This window comes from Mus musculus, chromosome 18 (assembly GCF_000001635.26).
Source record: "Mus musculus strain C57BL/6J chromosome 18, GRCm38.p6 C57BL/6J".
NCBI lineage: Eukaryota > Metazoa > Chordata > Mammalia > Rodentia > Muridae > Mus > Mus musculus.
This window is the reverse complement of record NC_000084.6, coordinates 45,036,340-45,054,372: the sequence shown is the minus strand read 5'-3', so window position 1 is coordinate 45,054,372 and position 18,033 is coordinate 45,036,340. Positions and strand designations below refer to the sequence as shown.

Below are 18,033 nucleotides of genomic sequence, written 5' to 3'. Positions count from 1 at the left end.
TGATTATTCACATTACCACAGCTGCCTAATCCTGGGCATAGGGCCTGCCCTGGATCCTCCTTACTTTTTTTGAAGTACAGTCACTTCCTTAACCTGGATCCTTAATTTGGCTAGACTGATTGGTCAGTAAGTTCCAGGAATTCATTTATCTTCACTCACTCAGAGCTGGAGCTGTAGATACGGGCTGCAATACCAGATTTTTATGTGACTACTGTAGATTCAAACTCAGTTCTTCATGCTTACAGAGTGTGTACACACTTCATCCTCTGAGTCTTTCCAGGTTCAATGTTGATTAATATTTGTAATTTCTACTGATAAATGTACACAAAACTCTGAAGTATTGGCAAATTAAACCCAGTGGTACATAGAAATAATACACAGCTATAACCAAGTGCTCTAATAAAAGAAAGCAGGTTCCGGGACTCTGCTGAGAATAATCAGCACAGATGAGAGTGTGGACTACAGAAGCTAACAGCTTCTGGGAGAGGCAGGAGCCACAGAGCTTCTGAGGCAGCCCCCTTTTCGGGCTCCAGACATCCAGACACCTTCCTGGCCAGAGGATAGGTGTCTAAAAGGCCCGGGAGGGCTTGGCCTGAACATCAGCAGCACACATATTGGCTCCGGGACTCCTCTGAGAGTAGTCTGCACAGGTGAGAGTGTGGACTACAGAAGCTAACAGCTTCTGTGACAGTCCTAAGCAACACAGCTTCTGGGACAGGTCCTGTTTTGGGACTTCATCTTTGGACAGGAGGGAGGTCCGAACGCCAGATATCTGTGCACCTTCCCTGTAAGAGGAGAGCTTGCCTGCAGAGAGAGCTCTGACCACTGAAACTAAGAGGAGATATCTAGTCTCCCAGGTCTGCTGATAGAGGCTAACAGAATCATGAGAGGAACAATCTCTAACCAGAGACAACTAAATCAACTAACTCCAGAGATTATCAGATGGTGAAAGGTAAACATAAGAATCTTACTAACAGAAACCAAGACCACTCACCATCATCAGAAACCCAGCAGACCCACCTCACTTAGTACAGGGCACCCCAACACACCCGAAAAGCTAGACCCAGATTTAAAACCATATCTCATGATGATGGTAGAAGACATCAAGAAGGACTTTAATAACTCACTCAAAGAAATACAGGAGAACACTGCTAAACAGGTAGAAGACCTTAAAGAGGAAGCACAAAAATCCCGTAAAGAATTGCAGGAAAACACGACCAAACAGGTGATGGAATTGAATAAAGCCATCCAAGACCTGAAAAGGGAAGTAGACACAATAAAGAAAACCCAAAGTGAGGCAACGCTGGAGATAGAAATCCTAGGAAAGAAATCTGGAACCATAGATGCTAGCATCAGCAACAGAATACAAGACATGGAAGAGAGAATATCAGGTGCAGAAGATTCCATGGAGAACATCGACACAACAATCAAAGAAAATGGAAAATGCAAAAAGATCCTAACTCAAAATATCCAGGAAATCCAGGACACCATGAGAAGACCAAACCTACAGATAATAGGAGTAGATGAGAATGAAGATTTTCAACTTAAAGGGCCAGCAAATATCTTCAACAAAATTATAGAAGAAAACTTCCCAAATCTAAAGAAAGAGATGTCTATGAACATACAAGAAGCTTACAGAACTCCAAATAGACTGGACCAGAAAAGAAATTCCTCCCGACACATAATAATCAGAACAAAAAATGCACTAAATAAAGATAGAATATTAAAAGCAATAAGAGAAAAAGGTCAAGTAACATATAAAGGCAAACCTATCAGAATTACACCAGATTTTTCACCAGAGACTATGAAAGTCAGAAGAGCCTGGACAGGTGTTATACAGACACTAAGAGAACACAAATGCCACCCCAGGCTACTATACCAGCCAAACTTTCAATTACCTTAGATGGAGAAAAAAAAAGTATTCCACGACAGATCCAAATTCACACATTATCTTTCCACGAATCCAGCCCTTCAAAGGATAATAACAAAAAAAAAAAAAATACAAGGACAGAAACCAAGTCCTAGAAAAAGCAAGAAGGTAATCCCTCAACAAACCTAAAAGAAGACAGTCACAAGAACAGAATGCCAACTTTAACAACAAAAATAATAGGAAGCAACTATTACTTTTCCTTAATACCTCTTAATATCAATGGACTCAAATCCCCAATAAAAAGACATAGACTAACAGACTGCCTACACAAATAGGACCCAACATTTTCCTGCTTACAGGAAACTCATATCAGAGAAAAAGATGGACACTACCTCAGAATGAAAGGCTGGAAAACAATTTTCCAAGCAAATGGTCTGAAGAAACAAGCTGGAGTAGCCATTCTAATATCTAATAAAATCGACTTCCAACCCAAAGTCATCAAAAAAGACAAGGAGGGACACTTCATACTCATCAAAGGTAAAATCCTCCAAGAGGAACTATCAATTCTGAATATCTATGTTCCAAATACAAGGGCAGCCATTTCATTAAAGAAACTTTAGTAAAGCTCAAAGCACACATTGCACCTCGCACAATAATAGTGGGAGACTTCAACACACCACTTTCGCCAATGGACAGATCATGGAAACAGAAACTAAACAGGGACACAGTGAAAATAACAAAAGTTATGAAACAAATGGATCTAACAGATGTCTACAGAACATTTTATCCTAAAACAAAAGGATATATGTTCTTCTCAGCACCTCATGTTACCTTCTCCAAAATTGACCACATAATTGGTCACAAAACAAGCCTCAACATATACAAAAATATTGAAATTGTCCCATGCATCCTATCAGATCCCCATGGACTAAGGCTGATCTTCAATAACAAAACAAATAATAGAAAGCCAACATTCACGTGGAAACTGAACAACACTCTTCTCAATGATACCCTGGTCAAGGAAGGAATAAAGAAAGAAATCAAGGACTTTCTGGAGTTTAATGAAAATAAAGCCACAACATACCCAAACTTATGGGACACAATGAAAGCATTTCAAGGAGGAAAACTCATAGCTCTGAGTGCCTCCAAAAAGAAATTAGAGAGAGCACACATTAGCAGCTTGACAACACACTTAAAGCTCTAGAACAAAAGGAAGCAAATTTACCCAAGAGGAGTAGACGGCAGGAAATAATCAAACTCAGGGGCAAAATCAACCAAGTGGAAACAAGAAGAACTATTCAAAGAATCAATCAAACAAGGAGCTGGTTCTTTGAGAAAATCAACAAGATAGCCAGACTCACTAGAGGGCACAGGGAAAGCATCCTAATTAACAAAATCAGAAATGAAAAGGGAGACATAACAACAGATCCTAAAGAAATCCAAAACACCATCAGATCCTTCTACAAAAGGCTATACTCAACAAAACTGGAGAACATGGATGAAATGGACAAATTTCTAGACAGATTCCAAGTACCAAAGTTAAATCAAGATGAGGTTAATGATCCAAACAGTCCTATATCCCCTAAAGAAATAGAAGCAGTCATTAATAGTCTCCCATCCAAAAAAAAGCCCAGGACCAGATGGGTTTATTGCAGAGTTCTATCAGATCTTCAAAGAAGATCTAATCCCAGTTCTTCACAAACTATTCCACAAAATAGAAACAGAAAGTACTCTACCCAACTCATTCTATGAAACCACAAATACTCTGATACCTAAACCACAAAAAGACCCAACAAAGATAGAGTACTTCAGACTAATTTCCCTTATGAATATCAATGCAAAAATCCTCAATAAAGTTCTTGCTAACTGAATCCAAGAACACATCAAAACAGTCATCCATCCTGACCAAGTAAATTTCATCCCAGGGATGCTGGGATGGTTCAATATATGGCAATCCATCAACGTAATCCAGTATATAAACAAAGTCAAAGACAAAAACCACATGATCATCTCATTAGATTTGGAGAAAACATTTGACAAAATCCAACAGCCATTCATGATAAAAGTCTTGGAAAGATCAGGAATTCAAGGTCCATACCTAAACATGATAAAAGCAATCTACAGCAAAAGAGGAGCCAACATCAAAGTAAGTGGTGAAAAGCTGGAAGCAATCCCACTAAAATCAGGGACTACACAAGGCTGCCCACTTTCTCCCTACCTATTCAACACTGTACTTGAAGTCCTAGCCAGAGCAATTCCAAAACAAAAGGAGATCAAGGGGATACAAATTGGAAAGGAAGAAGTCAAAATATCACTTTTTGCAGATGATATGTTAGTATATATAAGTGACCCTAAAAATTCCACCAGAGAACTCCTAAACCTGATAAACAGCTTTGGTGAAGTAGCTGGATATAAAATTAACTCAAACAAGTCAATGGCTTTTCTGTACACAAAGGATAAACAGGCTGAGAAATAAATTAGGGAAACAACACCCTTCTCAATAGTCACAAATAAAATAAAATACCTTGGCATGACTTTAACCAAGGAAGTGAAAGATTTGTATGATAAGAACTTCAAGTCTCTGATGAAAGAAATTGAAGAAGATCTCAAAAGTTGGAAAGATCTCCCATGCTCATGGATTGGCAGGATCAATATGGTAAAAATGGCTATCTTGCCAAAAGCAATCTACAGATTCAATGCAATCCCCATCAAAATTCCAACTCAATTCTTCAACGAATTAGAAAGGGCAATCTGCAAATTCATCTGGAATAACAAAAATCCTAGGATAGCAAAAACTGTTCTCAAGGATAAAAGAACCTCTGGTGGAATCACCATGCCTGACCTAAAACTGTACTACAGAGCAATTGTGATAAAAATGGCATGGTACTGTATAGCAACAGACAAGTAGACCAATGGAATAGAATTGAAGACCCAGAAATGAACCCACACACCTATGGTCACTTGATCTTCGACAAGGGAGCTAAAACCATCAAGTGGAAAAAAGACAGCATTTTCAACAAATGGTGCTGGCACAACTGCAGGTTATCATGTAGAAGAATGCGAATTGATCCACTCCTATCTCCTTGTACTAAGGTCAAATCTAAGTGGATTAAGGAACTCCACATAAAACCAGAGACACTGAAACGTATAAAGGAGAAAGTAGGGGAAAGCCTCGAAGATATGGGTTCAGGGGATAAATTCCTGAATAGAACAGCAATGGTGTTTGCTATAAGATTGAGATTCGACAAATGGGACCTCATAAAATTGCAAAGTTTCTGCAAAGCAAAAGACACTGTCAATAAGACAAAAAGGCAACCAACAGATTGGGAAAGGATCTATACCTATCCTAAATCACATAGGGGACTAATATCCAATATATATAAAGAACTCAAGAAGATGGACTCCAGAAAATCAAATAACCCCATTAAAAAATGGGGCTCAGAGCTGAACAAAGAATTCTCACCTGAGGAATACCGAATGGCTGAGAAGCACCTGAAAAAATGTTCAATATCCTTAATCATCAGGGAAATGCAAATCAAAACAACCCTGAGATTCCATCTCATACCAGTCAGAATGGCTAAGATCAAAAATTCAGGTGCCAGCTGATGCTGGCGAGGATGTGGAGAAAGAGGAACACTCCTCCATTGTTGGTGGGATTGCAGGCTTGTACAACCACTCTGGAAATCAGTCTGGTGGTTCCTCAGAAAATTGGACATAGTACTACCGGAGGATCTGGCAATACCTCTCCTGGACATATATCCAGAAGATGTTCCAACCGATAAGAAGGACACATGCTCCACCATATTCATAGCAGCCTTATTTATAATAGCCAGAGCTGGAAAAAACCCAGATGCCCCTCAACAGAATGGATACAGAAAACATGCTACATTTACACAATGGAGTACTACTCAGCTATTAAAAAGAATGAATTTATGAAATTCCTAGGCAAATGGATGGACCTGGAGGGCATCATCCTGAGTGAGGTAACCCAATCACAAAAGAACTCAAGTGATATGTACTCACTGATAAGTGGATATTAGCCCAGAAACTTAGAATATCCAAGATATAAGTTTCAATTTGCAAAACACATGAAACTCAAGAAAAACGAAGACTAAAGTGTGGACACTTTGCCCCTTCTTAGAATTGGGAACAAAAAACCCATGGAAAGAGTTACAGAGACAAATTTGGGAGCTGAGATGAAAGGATGGACCATCTAGAGACTGCCATATCTGGGGATCTATCCCATAATCAGCTTCCAAAAGCTGACACCATTGCATACACTAGCAAGATTTTGCTGAAAGGACCCAGATATGGATGTCTCTTGTGAGACTATGCTGGGGCCTGGCAAACACAGAAGTAGATGCTGACAGTCAGCTATTGGATGGATCACAGGGCACCCAATGGAAGAGCTAGAGAAAGTACCCAAGGAGCTGAAGGGATCTGCAATCCTATAGGTGGAACAACAATATGAACTAACCAATACTCCCCCCGGAGCTCATGTATCTAGCTGATATGAATCAAAAGATGGCCTAGTCAGCCATCAGTGGAAAGAGAGGCCCATTGGTCATTCAAACTTTGTATGCCTCAGTACAAGGGAATGCCAGGGCCAAGAAGTGGCATTGGGTGGGTGGGGGAATGGGTTGGGGAGCGTGTGGGAGACTTTTAGGATAGCATTGGAAATGTAAAAAAAAATAAATACCCCCCCAAAAAAGGAAAGCAAAGTTAGTTTATTTAGGAAAGTTATCAATACACCCTCAAATTCAAGAAGACATTATAAATTGAATAATCAATTTAAATTAATATTTGAAGCCAAATATTTGCGCACGCGGGCGCAAGCGCGCGCACACACACACACACACACACACACACATCCTAAAATGTTATAGACTACCTACCTACATCTATGTTGACATACTAAATACATCAGGATTTTTCATAGAATCAAACAAACTTTAAATTTGCATTTTTTAGAAGTTATACCATATGCTAAATATTACAGAATGTCTTAGGGTTTCTATTCCTGCACAAACATCATGACCAAGAAGCAGTTGGGGAAGAAAGGGTTTATTCAGCTTTATTTTTATTTATTTACTTATTCCATACTGCTGTTCATCACCAAGGAAGTCAGGAATGGAACTAAGCAGGTCAGGAAGCAGGAGCTGATGCAGAGCCATGGAGGGATGTTCCTACTGGCTTGCTTCCCCTGGCTTGCTCAGCCTGCTCTCTTATAGAGCCAAGACTACCAGCCCAGAGATGGCACCACCCACAAGGGACCTCCCTGCTTGATCACTAATTGAGAAAATGCCTTACAGCTGGATCTCCTGGAGGCATTTCCCCAACTGAAGCTCCTTTCTCTGTGATAACTCCAGCCTGTGCTGACACAAAACTAGCCAGTACAATTGACCCCTTGTCAACTTGACACACAAGCACATCACTAGTAAGCCTCAACCAGTAGTTTCTTATTCATCCCCAAGATCTAAACAACTTTAAAAATCCCACATTCTTTACATATTAAAAGTTCAATCCTTTTAAAATATCCAGTATATTTTAAAATTCAAAGTCTCTTAACTGTGGGATTCACTAAAAAACTTCCTTCAAGAGGGAAAAATATCAGGGCACAGTCACAATCAAAAGCAAAAATTAAACTCCAACCGTCCAATGGCTGAGATCCAACTCACCATCTTCTGGGCTCCTCCAAGGGCTTGGGTCACTTCTCCAGCACTGTCCTTTGTAGCACACAGTTTGTCTTCTAGGATCCAGCTGCCTGTACTCCACTGCTGCTGCTGTTCTTGGTGGTCATCTCGTGGTACTGGCATCTCCAAAACGCTGCTATCTTTCACTGTAACTTGGCTTCAACAATAGCCTCTCATAGGCTCTCTTCATGGTACCAAGCCTCAACTCCTTTGCATGACCCCTTTAATCCTGGGCCATCAATTGCAACTGAGGCTGCACCTTCACCAATGGCCTTCCATGGCCTCTCACAGTGCCGAGCCTCAGCTGTTCTGTGTGACCCCTTCATGCCTTCAAAACCAGTACCACCTGGGTGACTCTTACACATAACCAAGTCCCACCAAGTAGCACAAGGTACAACCTTGGTTATCTCTGGAACACAGCCTCTGTGCTCTCAGAAAACACTTCCCAGAAGATATCATCTCAATGATGCTGGTCTCTTCTTAATCACCACTAATTTCTTAGCTCCAGCTAACCAGCATCAAAAGTCCCAGTAATGCAAAGGTTTTACTTTAGTAGTTCTGGTATCTTATTAATCACAGCTGATTCTTCAGCACCAGCTAACCAGAACTACAGAATCTTTACAATCCAAATAGCATTGGCCCTGAAAAGAGTCTTTAATCTTCCCTCTGAAATTTCACAAGCCAGGCCTCCATCTTCTGCACTGTTCTCAACATTATCTTCCAAGCTCCTATACAACATTCTACAGAGCTCTTAACACTGAATGGATCTTCTGGCCCAAAGTTCCAAAGTCCTTCCACAGTCCTCCCCAAAACATGGTCAGGTTGTCACAAGAATACCCCACTATGCTGGTACCAATTTGTCTTAGTCAGGGTTTCTATTCTTGCACAAACATCATGACCAAGAAGCAGTTGAGGAGGAAAGGGTTTATTCAGCTTACACTTCCATACTGCTGTTCATCACCATGGAAGTCAGAACTGGAACTCTAGCATGTCAGGAAGCAGGAGCTGATGCAGAAGCCATGGAGGGATGTTCCTTACTGGCTTGCTTTCTCTGGCTTGCTCAGCCTGCTCTCTTATAGAACCAAGACTACCAGCCCAGAGATGGCACCACCCACAAGGGGACCTCCCCACTTGATCACTAATTGAAAAAATGCCTTACACCTGGATCTCGTGAAGGCATTTCCCTAACTGAAGCTCCTTTCTCTGTGATAACTCCAGCTTGTGTCAAGTTGACACAAAACTAGCCAGTACACAGAATAATCATCTTGAAGCATTAATCAAGTCACTGAGTACCAAGTCTAAAGAGAAATTATGTCGACATTGATACTAGTAAAGCAAATCAGTTCAGAGTTTTAAAAAATCAGACTATTCTTAGTTTCCTACAAAGCAATAACCATAAAGAAATTATAGCAATGTTTCTACATTTCCAACAGAAACTTTGATTCAAAGGTTCCTTTTGCTAAATCCACACACTCAATTTACGGAAGGATTCAGAGTGTCCAGCTTCAAAGTGATACACCTTTTTACAAACAAAAACACATGTACAAAAAAACCACAGACATATGCACAACGTCAAGCGCATGGATCACATGACCATTACATATGTATCTATATACACATACACAGAGACTCAGGGAGGGGGCATGCATATATTTTCACATCTTAAGTTTTTCAAATCTTTTCTTAGCTATATGGGAATGCTTTAAGAAAGAAAACGTTGAACAGCATGAAACTGTCTTTCAGGTTAATTTTACTGTCTTGTCTTTCCTGTCCACTGAGGCCTCTGGGGAAGCCCAGCTTCCATACCTGGAGCCCCATGCTATCCCCAATGGACCTCCATTGTCCTGCCACCTCTCTACCCACCTGCTGATCCAGAACGACACAGGTTAGATTCCCTCCTGCATCATCTTTCCTGCCCTCTGAGTCCTCTGGGGCATGCCCAGTTGCTATGAGCAGCCTGATATCCCCACTTAATCTCCATTGTCCCACCACCTCTCCACTCACCTTTATCAGGCCTGCTGATTCAGAAAACCATACTCCTTCTAATATGTACTACAACAGGAACATCCAGGGACTAAAGCCATCCAGATGGCTGAAGGCCAGAGAAAGAACACAATCAACAAAAGCCATGATAATATCATACCTTCAGAGCACAGCTATCCTACTACAGCAACACTGGATACCCTAACACAATCAAAGCACAAAAAAAGTTTAATGCTTTATATAATCCAGTAAAAGGTCAACAAACATATGCCCTGTAACCTAATTTTTCAAATTATGTCTTTCTATCCTATCTGTATGTGTGTTTTAAAATTGTTCTAAAATAAAGTTAACCAAATAATTACTTGAATATTTGATAAAGTTTATATTTTTATTTATAAAACAAAGCTTAGTCATGCAAATTAAAAATATGAAGAAAGTGAATAAACACAGTATAGTCTAATGAGTTTCTATTTGATGTACTTAGTATGCCTATTGCATGAGTCACAGAAAACACTATAATGAGAATTTTATTTTGAGACTTAACTTCATTACGGGAAACAGAAGCTGAGACAGCCATTTTCATCACTTATGGGCATCCTTGTTTTGCTCTTATTCAATAATACAAATTAGAGTGGGATAAGCCTTCTCTATGTCTGGGGAAATTGTCATATGGTGGATTCTCTCGGGATCTCTAAGTTTAGAATTGAATGAATCCCCAACTGTTAAGTTTCATCTATTTCCTATTACCAGCCATTCTTTTGTATCTGTAAAACATGTGTGGAAATTTCACCTATGTGTCATGACATTCCAACACTGTCTTCCCTGAGACCACCCAGCAAGACATATCTCACTGGATTCTGCTTAAGCATAAGTGGTACCATAAACAGAATTTTGTGATGTTTATTTTTAACAAGAAGCCAATTTCTAAGAGCTGCATTGTAGTAGACAAATAGCCCTGCTTAAACAACCCTGCCATTTCTATGTGTATGTTTGTGAAACTATAGTCAGTCAAGGAAGAAGGATAGGTACTAAATGTTCAGAGGGGAATTACCAACTTTATATGGGGAAAAATCACTCATAATAAGATGTAGGCATTACTTATACAGTGCTATGAATTTTGGCAGATTTATACACCTATTCAGCTACCACTAAAATCAAGGCTAAGAGTGGATCAATTATCCTATAAATTCCTACATACCCTCTACAACCAACAACTACTCATGCCAACTCTACCCCGGGATTTAGACAGTCGTTTATCTGCATACAAGCATTTTTTTTTTCAATTTCACACAAATGGAAAAATACAGCATACATTCTCTCCTGGTTTGGTTTCAAACAAGGAACTGAATGACTTCCAGAGTTGTATATCCTGTTACATGTATCAGAACGCTATTCATTTATTACTGAGCAGAATTTCATAACATGGATTTTCTACAATTTGCCAATTATTTATGGAGAGTTTGATCTTAATCAGAATAAAGCTGCCATGCACACTTGAGTATAAGTCCTTGTGTAAAGATGTGTTCTCACGTCTACTGGGCAAATAACTAGAGAAAAGAAAATTAGCTTGTTCACAATAGTTCAAAGTAAAGTACGGTACTTAGGAGTAAACCTAACAGTGGAAATGAAACCTACTCTGAAATCTTCCAGGCACTGAAAAAGATGTTTATGAGACAATGAAAAGGCCTCACATGCTTCTAGACTAGCATAATTAACATTGTGAATATTGCCATATTGCTAAATTATAATCTAGAAATATATATCCTATCAAAATTTCAATGAAATTCTTCAAAGAACTAAAGAAAAAAATCAATCTGAAGTCTTATATGGAAACACAAAAGCCTTCAAACAGCTAAAGCAATTCTAAGCAGGAAAAAAAAAATTTGGGCAGCATTACAAAGCCTGACCTCAGATTATAGTCCAGAGACATACTAATCAAAATGGCATGGTACTAGTGTAAAAACAGGTATGTACACTAATGGAACAGGACAGATGACCCAGAAATAAAGCCAGATAGGTGTGACCATGTAATATTTGACAAAGATGTAGAACACACACACACTGTATAAAAAGACAGCCCGTTTAACAAATAGTACTCACAAAACATGAAAAACAAAATTGGATTTCTTTCAACTGCCCCAAAATCAGTTCATAATAGATTAAATGCCTTAATTTAAAACTTGAAATGCTGAAAGTGCTTTAAGAGATAAACACAAGCAAGACTTTCCCGAAAAAGACCCTGATAGTAAATAGCCCCAAGAATGAGATTACATGAAATTAAAAGGCTCTATACAGCAAAGAAAGCTATTGACCAAGTGACTACACAGACTTTAGAGTGGGAGCAGTTACTAGGCAGCTATACTTCAAATAGCACATTAACATCTACAATATGTAAAGAACTGCAAAATTTAAACACCCTGAGATGGTTTGAATAGGAATTGTCCCCATAGATTCCTGTGTTTGAATGTTTGGCCCATAGGGAGGGCATTAATAGGAGGTGTAGCCTTATTGGAGTTGATGTAGCCTTGCCGGAGGAAGTATATCATTGTTGGTCAGGCTTTGAGGTCTAAGAAGCTGGAGTCAGTTCTCCCCCTGCTACCTAAGATCAAGATATAAAACTCTCAGCTTCTTCTCTAGCACCGTGACTATCTGTATGCTACCATGTTTCCTGCCATGACAGTAACAGATGAGACTTCTGAACTGTAAACTAAAAGATGCCATGGTCATGGTGTCTCTTCACAGCAATAGAAAGCCTAGAATACACCCCAAATTAATCAATAAGTAGCCAATCAATAAATTGGCCAGTTAAATACCTAGTTCATGAAAGAAGCACAAATAGCCAATCAGTATTTTGCCCCATCTCATACTACCCTACCCCTTGCCACCTCTGACAGTCAAGAAAAAGCCCACAGGGTCATGAGCTAGGGAGAGCTATCCCTGCCCTTCACCAGCCGTAGCACTTGGAAGAACAGGCCCTATACCTTTCCTGGACAGGATATCAGAGCTGACCCTGGTGATGGGAACAAAGGAGTCAGCTCTAAGGGTAAGAGTACTGTGGGAGAGATGACCCTAAAGTCGTGAGAACAGGAGGGCTGTCTCTTCCCCTTGTAGGCTACATCAATCAGGAGAGCTGGCCCTGTAACTCACTGAACAGCACAGTAGATCTGGCCCTGGTGGCAGGGGCGGGGGTGAGGGAGCGATGGCCCCACCAGATGTTCTCCACCCACTTTGTCCCTCACCACCTGAGGCAAGCTGGAGAGCTGACCCCAGAGGTTAATGAGAGTGGGAGATCTGTCCCTTTACTTCAGTTGGGCAGCACAATGGAGCTGGCTCTGGGGGCATAGATAAGGGTGAGCTGGCTCTGAGTGCATGGGGGCAGGAGAGCTGACCCTGCCTCCTGCTGATGGAGACATTGAGTGACCTAGACAGAGCAGCAGTGCTGGAGAGATAGACCTAGTGGTACAGATAAAGGCAAGCCAGTGTGATGACCATCTCAGTTATCACCCAGGCCCAGACCCAGGACTCTGAGTGGACCCAACCCCAAATCCATATCCTCTGTGAATGGTTGGGATGTGTGAAAGGGCCAGTTCTGCTGATCCAAAGCTGCAGGGTCTTCATGGCATAGAGCAACAACAGGGTAACAGAAGGAGTCTCAGTAAGGATACGATATTGGTGTTGTCACAGAAGCCAGAAATCTAGGACCAAAACAATGACCTATTGTAATGAAGATTTGCAAGTGAAGGTGTATGGACTGAGGGATATACTGTGGGACACTCCGTGACGCACTACAGCTTCCATGATGAAATGTTTTCTCTGCTTTCTGTTGGTGGTAGTGGTAGAGGTGGTGGTATGTTTGTGTGTCTTTTATTTGGGGCAAGGCTGCAAAGGAAGGATGTGAGGGGATACGGAGATGAGCAGGACTGGGGTGCATGATGTGAAACTCACAAAGAATCGATAATTTTGTTTACACAATGGAACTACTCAGCTATTAAGAACAAGGACATCCTGAGTTTTGCAGGCAAGTGGATGGAAATAGAAAATATCATCCTGAGTGGGGTAACTCAGACCCAAAAGGGAATGCATGGTACATACTCACTAATAAGTGGTTATCAGTCAGTACAGAATACCCAAGATACAGTCCACAGAACTCAAAAAGGTCAACAAGCTGAAGTGCCCAAGTGAGGATGCCTCAGTCCCACTTGGGAGACAGAAGAAAGCAATCACAAGTGGGGAGGGAGGGACAGACCTGGGAGGGAAAGTGGACAGGGAAGGGGTGTGTGGGGTAGGGAGAGGAGAGCCTGATCTGGTTTTGGGTGAAGGAAAAGGACTGAAGCCAGGACGTCCAGCAGAAAGAATGGAAACAGGCAATCTCAAGAAATAGAAGGTGGGGAGGACCCTCCAGATTGTACCAGATACCTGGGAGGTAAAAGACTCTCAGGATTCAAAGGGAGGGACCTTAGATGAAATGCCTGACAGTAGGGAGAGGGAACTTATAGAGCCCACCTCCAGCAGAAAGACAGGACAGCAAGTGAGAAAAGGAGTTGTCATCCCACAGTCACAACTCTGACCCATAATTGTTCTTGTCTGAAAGAATTACAAGAATGGAAATGGAGCCTGAGGAAAAGAAGATCCAGTGACAGGCCCAAAGTGAGATACAGCTCAAGGGGAGGTTGAAAAACCTGACACTATTACTGAGGCTATGGAGCGCTCACAGAAAGGGACCTAGCTTGACTGCCCTCCGAAAGACCCAATAAGCAACTGAAAGAGTCAGATGCAGATATTTGCACCCAACCAATGGACAGAGCAGCTGATCCCTGTTGTTGAATTAGGGAAAGCTGAAAGAAGCTGTGGAGAAGGGCAATAGAGGACCAGCAGTCTCAATTAATCTGGACCCCTGAGATCTCTCAAACACTGGACCACCAAACAGACAGCCTACACCAGCTGATATGAGGCCCCCAACACAAATACAGTAGAGGACTTCTGGGTCTGTGTTCATTCAGAGATGATGTACCTAACCCTCAAGAGACTGGAGGCCCCAGGGAGTTTAGAGGTCAGGTGGGGTGGGAGGTGGGGACATCCACATGGAGACAGGGGGATGAGGAGGAGGTATGGGATGTGGAACAGTTGGAAGGTGGATTGGGGGGAATAAAATATGGAATATAAAAAATAAGTTAATTTTTTTAAAAAGCTGTGTCTCTTTTGGGCAGGTTATGAATATATCATCCTTTTCAATCATTCTCCCAAGCTAACCTTTCCATTTTCCCAGATAGTCCCATAGTCCATAGTCCCCAACCCCTGCCTTCTCTCTCTTCTCTGTCTCTGTCTCTCTCTGTCTCTCTGTCTCTCTGTCTCTCTGTCTCTCTCTCTCTCTCTCTCTCTCTCTCTCTCTCTCTGCCTCTCTCTCTCTCTCTCTCAGTAGTTTGGATGAAGGTTCCAGCAATTATATTTTATCAGACTCTATGGTGACTATATCAGAAGCTTTACAGATCACTGGTACTGGATTATGAAGGGAAGAGAATCTCCACGTATTCAATTGCTGTGATGTTCAGTAGATTTAATGTGAGCTTTCAGAATTTATTCCAAGATACAACCAAACCTAACTTTCCTATTTCTATGCCGAACAACATTACAAATTGATATTTGCCAGCCACACCTATGTCAAGTCTGCACTCTGTTTGTTTCCTTAGTTGTCTTTCATGGGAGTTTAGTAAATTTTGTAGATTCGTGAGTCTGGATTTGGACTTCGTGGTTACTTTTTCTCGTGCCATTAATCTGGATTAGCACAGCTGCTATAAGTAATCCCAGAAGCTGTGATGAGTCACTGTAACCTTTGTGCCCCTCTTTCTCTGTAATGGCAAGTCCGACAAAGATGCAGATGCCAACATGGCTACCAGCCTAGCCTATCATGCCTACTTGCTGTAGTTAACGTGCATTTTTAAAAGGGAAGTCCATAAAAGTTTAAGAAATGCATTTCAACCATCATTGACCCTTCTGGTTTATTTGTATTGGCACGTTCAATGAAATCAAATTCCAAACAAATCTGAATTATGAAATGTCAGTAAATTGGCATGACATACCCTGGGAGCTTTTTAATCTTTTTTTATTATAATGTCATCCTAAAACATCAGCTAATATATATTTTTATTAGTTCCGTCTTAGCAATTATTCTTTTTTTAAAAAATTAATTTATAATTTTATTTTTTGAAATCATAATTATATCATTTTACCCTTCCCCCTGGCTTAGTCAGGGTTTCTATTCCTGCACAAACATCATGACCAAGAAGCAAGTTGGGGAGGAAAGGGTTTATTCAGCTTACACTTCCACGCTGTTGTTCATCACTAAAGGAAGTCAGGACTGGAACTCAAGCAGGCCAGCGAGCAGGAGTTGATGCAGAGGCCATGGAGGGACATTACTTACTGGCTTGCTTCTCCTGGCTTGCTCAGCCTGCTCTCTTATAGAACTCAAGACTACCAGTACAGGGGTGGCACCACCCAAAAAGGGCCCTTCCCACTTGATCACTAATTGAGAAAATGCCCTATAGCTGGATCTCATGGGAGCATTTCCCCAACTGAAGCTCCTTTCTCTGTGATAACCCAGCCTGTGTCAAGTTGACACAAAACTAGCCAGTACACCCCCTTTCTCCCTTCAAACATTCCTATGTACTTTCTTTCTCCATTGCTGCCTTTCAAATTCATGTCTTTTTTTTTTTTTCCAATTAATGAGCACAAGCTCTGTGCTTTGTAGACTATTCTTAAATGGATACTATCATCTTCATTTTATATGTGAGGGAACTGAGGCCCAACAAGATTAAATAAATGGAGCACAGTGCTAGTGATGACGCAAGGATTCCCCAAAGGCTGGATGATTCAGCTGCATTGTAGGCGGTACCTATTCCAAGCCCCTCCCCTTTTCATAGTCTCAGACCTTCCATACACCAACACTGTTAGATTAGTCTTTTATAACCACTTTACTGAAGCTATCTCAAACTGCCCTCTCTTCCACATTTTTGAAACGATTTCAATCAAGCCTCCACATTAGCTAAGTAGCATCCTTAGATGGGTGAGCACACCTCTAGACGTCGCTGATTCACATTCATTCTGGTTTTACTAATGCAGCCTGTGTTTTCCTGATACACTGTTAACAAGACCCTCATTGCTTCTTAATTGTTCAGTTTTCTCTATTAGGCTTTTCTTATGAAGACAGATGGCCGGCATGGTCATAAAACCGGAATAACAATAGGGAACGAGAATGCAGTGCCATGGCATTTTCCACCCCAACATCCATAAGTTACAGAACAAAGTGGTCCTTTTCTTAATCATTGCCAGTGTTTATTGCTTCTGTGAGTCAAATTCTCCTGAAATCCTGAAAAATGACTGAAGTCAAAAACAAATGAAGAGAATGTTGGTCCATTTTCTTAACCAGGAAATGTGTTCTAGAAGTAGGTCATCTGTCAATGTGTGGCTTCCTCTAGGTGGGTCCTTCTTTCCTTTGGCAGTGGTCAGGAGACATGGAAGGAGGAAGCTCATCGAACATACAGAGGAAAGAAACAACTGTGTCTTGACAAATGCTAAATGATTCCATATTTCCATAAATATCCTTGGACTTGATTGGAGGACACAGTTAGATGCCCCCTCCCCCTTGACATTATTTTATCCTTTTGAATCTTGCATTTAAACTTTGTTTAGAAAACTGAGAGTAGTGTCTGGTCTAAAGTTAATTTTACCTTTATATGGAAAGCCCCTAAACAATTGTATTTTTGTAATGAATTTTTAGGTTAGCACACATTGTAATGGAATGATATATATGGAATCTTCATACACATCATTCCTCCCTCTACCCTACTATTCTCCCCATGCCTCTTCCTGTCTCTGGCTGGCTCTCTTTTTTTCCCCAAGTGGTACTTCCTTCAATTTATCTGTTATGTATACTTTACTGCCCTATGTCCAACCTCCCTTAAGATCGTCCACTCCCCTTCATGACCCTCTTTCTAGCTTTATGACCTACAAATAGATATACATACACACATGTATCATTTCAAATCTGCATATGAAAGGAATCTCAGTACTTGTCTGAGCCTGGCTTATTTTGCTAAACATTAAGGATCAAATGGCATCCATTTTCCTGCAAATGTGTTGCTCCCACTGTACATGAAATTCATGTTCTTTGTCCATTCATCTCTTGAACGTCTAGAATGGTTCTGTTCCTTATCTATAATGACTATTGCAGCTATGAAATGATGCATGGTACAGTGACCTAGAGTTCCTGTGGTACAGAAGGGTTATGTAGTAGCACTAATTTCAGTGTTTTAGGGGGCTTCCATTTCTTTCTCTCGTACCCTCTCCTGCACTTTTTGCCATATCTGATGAGAGCAAGTGATGGACTCTCACATGTGTTTAAATTTGCATTTCTCTGATGGCTAGGGCCATTGAACACTCTTCGAAGTATTTATTGATCATTTATATTTCATCTTTGAGAAATGTTGATTC

The 18,033-nt window shown here is 40.8% G+C and overlaps 1 long non-coding RNA gene across 1 annotated transcript in view; it reads right to left on the bottom strand.

Annotated features, from left to right (window-relative positions):
• Nucleotides 1-9,562, bottom strand: part of Gm31706 — a 96,328-nt gene extending 86,766 nt beyond the window's left edge. Inside the window, exon 1 of the long non-coding RNA XR_386198.2 lies at nt 7,549-9,562. This is a non-coding gene — a long non-coding RNA (predicted gene, 31706). The remainder of the gene's footprint in view (nt 1-7,548) is intronic.
• Nucleotides 9,563-18,033: the final 8,471 nt, after the last annotated feature.